The sequence below is a fragment of the Prionailurus bengalensis genome, chromosome B2 (assembly GCF_016509475.1).
Source record: "Prionailurus bengalensis isolate Pbe53 chromosome B2, Fcat_Pben_1.1_paternal_pri, whole genome shotgun sequence".
In the NCBI taxonomy this organism is placed as follows: domain Eukaryota; kingdom Metazoa; phylum Chordata; class Mammalia; order Carnivora; family Felidae; genus Prionailurus; species Prionailurus bengalensis.
The window spans coordinates 67,757,495-67,765,133 of NC_057349.1; the positions used below are offsets into that span (position 1 = coordinate 67,757,495).

Sequence of the window (7,639 nt, forward strand, 5' to 3'; positions counted from 1 at the left end):
TATTTTAATGTTCCAAGCCAGATTGTTATCCATGACGATCCACAAAATACCATGACTTAAATGAGCAGTACCAAAGGTGGTTATAAATTGAATCTGGTACCAAAAGATGATAAAAGTTATGAGTTATAGCATTTAGGTGGGTAGATGCATACATAGGACAAGCATATATATATACACAGTCTTTATATATAGTTCTTTCTATTTTATTCTCAAGAGGTACATCATCTCCACAATCAGGTACATGAGCATAGTTAGAATTACTTGTAACTTCTCTGTGCATAATAAAACTATGAAGACTTGCCTTGAGAAATTTTTGAGATAAAAAGTTATTAACTGCACTGTAAGTGGCTTTTCTTGATTTTATACCTATTTATACTTTGTCATGTACTCATCATCAGAAATCTAGAGCCAAAAAAGTTGATAGAACATCCACAGTGTGCATGGGGATAAAAAGCTCCATAACCAAGCGATGCTTAGGACAACGCTTTGCACCCAATTGCTTCATCAAATTGTTCTGAATTTACATACACAAACTGTGTCCCAACGTTCCTTAATTCTAACAGAGCACCAAACTGTCTAAACTAAAAAGGAATCACTTCTAAAAGGCATGGTCAGAGATTCATTGTGAAAGTAGAAGACACTGATCTGGGCTTTAAAGAGTGGACAAGGTATCTACAGGAAAAGGCAGGAAAGGTATTCCAAGCAGGGGGAATGAAACAGGCAGGGGTGTAGCACTGAAATGCACACTGTGTATGTGTTTGGAGAATGGCTCCAAATCTGAAATATCTGAAGCAGAAGGACACTTGTTGAGTAATGGGAGGTGAAACTGGAAAAGTTAAGTACATGCCAGATGATGGAAGGTTTTCAAAATACCCAGCCTAGGTGTTTGGCAGCAACCAGGAGTCCCAGAAGATAACTGAAGAATAGAGAAACAAGTAGAGCAATGTTTTAGGAAAATTAACCCTGTGGTCATTGGCAAAATGGTTTGGATGGCAAGGAGGGGTGGTAGGGGGGCCAGCATTGTTACAATCCAGACTTAGAGTAAAGGGAAGAGGTCTTAGTGTGGTAGGCGATACAACAATGGAATCTAACAACCCTTATGGTAAAGGGGAAAGGGTAGTTTGCGAAATAACATAGAAACGTGAATTTGAGTGAACAGGAGAACAGAATCCGCACGGTTCATGGAGGGTTTCATTGTTCATATACTGGAGGGAAGCACATGGTCTAACTTCAGCTATTTTTTATTCTCATGAGTAAATTTACAGCCATGAAGACAATGATTCTCAGAAATTGATTCATTTTGAAGAATAGATTTCACTCAAGGCCAAATGCTGTACTCAGTTATCTGCACAGTGTTCCATTAACTCCAAAAGAAATTACATGCCTAGAACTAATGGCAGAGTTTGGCTTTACACATACATTTGTAATCCAACAATGTGACCCTTCCCAAGATAAAAACAAGAAAAATGTAAAGCATTTTGTTCTGACTTTTCAAAATTTTTTCAAGACGAAGATACTTCATCTCCACTAAAGCACCAGGAGCTTCATTCTCTGATACCAAGGTTACCAGAATGCATTTTGCACTATTACTTGTATACATTCATTATATATGACTAGCTTCATTTACTTCATAAACTAATCATGCAATCAGAATTATGAAGCATTGGGCATACTGAAATGTATATACTATTTCATTTACCTGCATATTCGATATATGAGCTTTAATGAATTTTTCTTAACATAGGAACACTTGCTGAAAGGTTGATACATTCTTAATGTCAATAGACAACCTGTTCAAAACTGGTCTTGGGTAAATTCTTTGTTTAAGTTAACAATATAGACTCAAATAATTCCCTTTCAAAATGTGCATCTGTATGTTTTATATTATCCTTAGATTTAGAACATTCATCCAAATTATCATGTTCACTTAAAGGAACAAAATTTCTTATGTAAATCTAGCCCAGTTATAGACACCACGTCTCAATAACCATATCCCAACATTCAGCCACAACTTTTGTCAGAATCAATGTGAAATTGATCACTCTAAGCATTTCTGATAAAATCGCATGGCAACTCATGGAGGGGGAGACAATATACCAACAGATAAAAGGAGGATTTCCTTCACATGATAGTAAATACACTCATATACACACATATACAACTTTAGAAAGAGTTTTTTTCTAATAAATTCAATTTCCATTTTAGAAACCAGAATCTGTTTTATCTATACACAAGCAATTACTCAGTTTATCATTTTCCAAATCACACACACACACACACACACACACACACACACACACAAAAACATTCTCCTGAATGGTTTATATTCAACAACTGCAAAAGTAGTGATTTTACAGCAGCCATATTTTGTGCCTAGTCAGAAGCATTTGGGGTGACTGTAACGTAACCAGGTCAGAACCAGCACAAGGTGTACCAGTGTAATCAGAGAATCAAGCAAAGGGAAAAGCAGATAGCAGGGCGTCTTAAGTATAGCAATACAAACACCATACAGGACTCTCCTCTCATTTACCACACAAGCGGCTCAGCTAGTTTCAGTAAATCAACGTTATTTTGCTCCTAGGGAAAAGATCTCTTCCACTGTTTAGCCGTCTTAACTGTGAAAGGAGCTGTGAACTTGTCCTTTGCCATATTTCTGCTACCTGCCAAAGAATGATAACTTGGCAGAAATATTGTGATGGCTATTAAAACATTATAACAATCTTTGTGTTTAAAAAGGAATTGGCATAATTCTGAGAGAGATGACAGTACTGATTCTTTAAAAATAATTCACAATAATTATAATTCCTTAAATGTGTTATCACACAGTGGAAACAGTAAGAATCAAAGGAAACTGACAACACAGAATCTGAGAGAAAACACTTCTTGTAGAAGCAGATATTTCTTAAGACAGTAAATAGCTATTTATTTTGGTCTTACCTGACGGCAGCTTGTTTAACCAAGAGTATGTCCTTTATGGAGGTAGTTTATCCTTTGAAGAACCCAGTGGCTTGTCCCACAGCCCAAGAGAGACTGGAGTCCTGGAAAACTATCCAACCCAAAAGAATACAGAGGAAAAAGCTTTTCCCACTTTCTTTCCTAGGGCTGGCCAATAGCTGAAGTCATGCAGGAAACTGAGTAGAGAGAAGGGGAAAGAAAGCAGCTTCTTCTCCCTGAAATCCCGATCAGCAGAAATTGGAGGCTGTTGTATATCTCCCACCCAGACTTTTGTTTAAAAGTTTTTTCAACTGTTGCTAGGTGTTGTTGGGTTCTGAGATTAGATTTCTCGTCTTCTGCTCCCTTCACAACACTGTCGGAGCAATGACTTTGTTGAGGAGCTGAGCTCGCGCGTGCTATATTTAACCAGTGTTCTCAGCAAGTCAAGCCTGTCAACAGCTGAGAAGTTTGGAGCCGGCTTTACTCAGTTCCTCGGCAGCTGGGTTATCAGTGGATATAGCTCTGCTCACCCTGTAAAAGATTTCAGGGAAACCGGCAGACCCTTTTAAGGACTTCTGCTCATTACACAGAGGTAATTATTATTTGAAGCTCTTAAATACAAATTGTGATTTGAGACTTTAAATATGATGAAGAAATAGCAGCAGTTGTCTTGAGCAGAGCAATTTACCAATGTGCAGTACTTTTCTCAATTAGGCATTCTCAGATAAATGTTCTTAAATTTAAAAAGCCTTTTTAAAATGTATCACAACTGTTGGGAAATTTCACAGAAAGTGATCGTTCCAGACAGTGTTTTACACTGGTGTTTTACTTTCATAGCTAGATGACCTACCCTGTCATATCAGACTTGATCAGTTTAAATACCTGAATGTTATTAAAATAAGGTTAACATAAAGGAATGTCTGTAATACTATGTTTTTGAAAGGAGTAAGGTTAAGAAGGAAAATCTTAGCATTCTCACTCAGGTCATTCATTCAAAGTAAGAAATGGAGAACCCTCCAGGAAAACCAGGGCTTGAAACACCTCTAGCTGTTGACAGACTTGCCTCATCATTAACCCTGCAGTCTCCAAAACCAGAGAAGGGTCCTTCTACTCTGCACTCTCACATGAAGAATGTCTGAAGATATTTTATTCTTATATCCGAAAATAGTATTAGTCTGCCAAGATTTAGACTTATTTGAAAAAAAAGTGTGCTAAACTAGTTTTGGGGACTATTTATTACATATGTAAGAGGCACTGAGAGAGATCCCTTTAGCACAGGTAAAGTAGGAAGGGACACACACACACACACACACCATTATTTGTTAACACACTAGAATACTGCCCTGACAAAAACCTCACTAACACCATTATAAAGGTTGGTCCCTTTCCTGATATCAGTTTATCAGTCTAATGATACTCTTTTTTTGACATGCAAACTGAAACTAGACCAAGGAGACATGTAAAGGCATGGATTTACTATTTTGAGCATTGTAAATTTGTGAGAAGTGCTCAATATGCTTGATAACTCTTAACGTCTCTCTGGGAAAGGCTACCACTTTTCACAAGAGGGGTTTGTGTGTGTGTGTGTGTGTGTGTGTGTGTGTGTGTGTCCTTCTTTTTAAAACAATTACCCTCACCTCCAAGATTCACTGACCCCCCCATACCTCAACCCATTAGAAAACATCTTCCTTCTTCCCATCCCAGCCACCACACTAACAGTATTCATCCTTTACTCTTAATTTACTTACTACTATTCACATATAAAATTGCATTTGTTTGGATTCTTAGTCTTTCTGGGTCTAGGCCAAGCTTGATTTTTTTTTAAATTTTTTTTTAACGTTTATTTATTTTTGGGACAGAGAGAGACAGAGCATGAACAGGGGAGGGGCTGAGAGAGAGGGAGACACAGAATCAGAAGCAGGCTCCAGGCTCTGAGCCATCAGCCCAGAGCCTGACGCGGGGCTCGAACTCACAGACCGTGAGATCGTGACCTGTTTTTTTTTTTTTTTTTAATTTTTTTTTTTTCAAGCTTGATTTTTTAAAAAGGCTTCTATTAAGATGGAAGTGTTCTTATGTGAAATTAATTGACTCTTCTAGAACACTAATGGATCTCTTAGAAACAATCTATTCACAGTTCCTAAAAAGTGGATTCTGATAGGAGGTAGAAGTGTGTGACTGGGCTAGAACATGGTTCAGAATCACCACGAGAACTTTTAAAAATTACAAAGGGGTGTGGAGAGATTATTGTTTCAAAAATGTACATACCGCACACAACATAGCCCACCAGGTTGAGAACCATTTCACTGCAGAGGACTCCAGGAATGTATCATTTCACTCTTACTAAAAGTCCACATTAGGGGCACCTGGGTGGCTCAGTCAGTTAAGTGTCCAACTTCAGCTCAGGTCATGATCTCATGGTCTGTGAGTTCTGAGCCCCGTGTCAGGTTCTGTGCTGACAGCTCAGAGCCTGAAACCTGCTTCAGATTCTGTGTCTCCCTCTCTCCTCTGCCCTTCCCCTGCTCACGCTTTGTCTCTCTCAAAAATAAATAAACATTAAAAAAAAATTTTTTTAAGTTCACATTATAGAAGCAGAGAACTTACAGCTCAAGCCAAGATAACTGAGAGGAAATAGCCCACTTTACCTTTATGGGCCTAGATAATTCCATCATGAGCATGAAAGCTATTTCCTCTCTAACTATCCAGACAATTAGGGTTCTCAGTATTTTGTTTTGTTTTTTTTTCTTTAGTGAAAATCTAGTCCTCCCACCATTGTTTTCTATAACACTTGGATTAGCAGTCCATTATTGCCATTAGTTTATTTTAAACAATGTGATCACAAGCAACAGCATACAGAGTATTTTATATAATTAGATACTGTTGCTACCTTCAAATTATGTTCTTTAATTATACTGGCACATGTGCTTGTTTAATTCAGTATTCCACAATAATCAGCCTCTCTTTCTCTATCTCACCCATGCACATGTGCACACATATACACACTTGGATTCTCTATCCCTCTTTATAAAGTGAAATTATTTTGAAAGCTTTCCTCAGGGAACAATTATTCAGACAAAAGAATTTCCTACATAATCCACAGAGGAAGTAGTGCCATTAAGAGCTATTAGAAATTTGTGTTTTGTATACAGTCAACAAGGAACTGATTTTTCAACACATATTGTTAATATATTACCGTTCAGCTGCACCTTTTTCCCACAGTCTTAAGTGTGAGCATTCTAAGAACATCTGATACTTACAACTATAGCTGAATTTCCCAACTTCAAGAATGAGTCATGATAAAACTTTTTAACATGAAGAGAGGTTAATAATATCAATGAGAAAAAAGCAAATGAATTAAGAGAGTTGGCACATTATCTCTACATCCATTTCTAAAACCAAAGTTTACTGCATTGGTGCATTTAAAGACGCACAGTGATTTTTTTTTTTTTTAAGTAAAAAATTAATCAGTTTAACATTTGCTTCAAAATGAAGTTCAGGGGTGGGGAGTTATGAGGGGAGTTTTCAAACAAACATCTCTGTTGATGTTTATTGCCTGGATATAAGACTTGAATATAAGCTCCCAGGTAGTAGAAAATGTTTCTTGTTTGTTCTTTACTGACTACTCAAGCACCACAATAAGTGTTCAATAAATAGGAATGATTGAATGAGAAAATGAACATATGAAGATGAAGAAAACTTAGAGCATATTATCCAAAACTTATGGAAAATATTTCTAGGTTCTCTGGACACAGTTGGGTCATTATTACCTGCATATAAAAGTTGTAGAAAGAAATTCATAGATTGTGAATTATTTTGAATTTTGTTAAAATTTCAAGGGAAAGTTCTGCCCCTCCCCCATTCATGCTCTGTCTCTCTCTGTCCCAAAAATAAATAAACGTTGAAAAAAAAAATTTAAAAAAAAAAAAAACAAAAAACTGCCCCTCCCCCATTCATGCTCTGTCTCTCTCTGTCCCAAAAATAAATAAACGTTGAAAAAAAAAATTAAAAAAAAATTTCAAGGGAAAGTTAATAGATGTCAGGATAATAATAAAAATGCTTATGTAACACTTAATATGTGCCAAGCACAGTTATAAGGGCTTAACATATATATAATAACCCATTACTTCTCACAATAACCCACTAAGTCAGGTATTATTATCCCCCATTTTACAGGCAAGAAAACTGAGGCATAGAGATATTAAGTAACTTGATCAAGGTTGCATGCAAATAAGTAGCCAGAATCAGAATTTGAACCAGAGAGTCTGGTTCCAAAAATTTGTGTTCCTAACTACACAACTGCCTCCTTACATTTAGTAGTCCGAGTATCCTGTTCTTGGCAATCACTGAGAGTCAAAAGATACAGGCTTTGCTATACCTGAATAAATATGCTTCTGGCCAAAAAAATATATTTAAAATTCTACAGCTCTGAGGCAGATAGAAAAAAAAATGGCGTAACTACATGATCAGCATAGTAAAATGAAAGCTCATTGGAACTGAAGTCCTGTTGAATACCAGAGAAGAGAAAATTGGACTGAAAAGAAGATAATTGCTTTGAGAAAAAAAAAAGCAAAAAATTGCTTGTCTATTTTTAAGCAAATGATATGAGCTGTTCAGTATTCTCTCTAAAACAAACAATGCATGATGTTCTATGATGAATGAGTTCACTGCCTAATGAAATTCTAAAATTACATTCTAAGAATATAATTTT

The 7,639-nt window shown here is 36.5% G+C and overlaps 1 protein-coding gene across 2 annotated transcripts in view; it reads right to left on the bottom strand.

Annotated features, from left to right (window-relative positions):
- FILIP1 (filamin A interacting protein 1) overlaps positions 1-3,352 on the bottom strand; it is a 189,001-nt gene extending 185,649 nt beyond the window's left edge. Inside the window, exon 1 of one of the 2 annotated variants that reach the window (XM_043591843.1) lies at positions 2,938-3,351. The gene's annotated coding sequence lies outside the window, so the exon portion shown is untranslated. Of the gene's footprint in view, positions 1-2,937 lie in introns of both variants that reach the window. The other variant, XM_043591842.1, reaches the window with a different exon arrangement.
- Between the last annotated feature and the right edge of the window lie 4,287 nt (positions 3,353-7,639).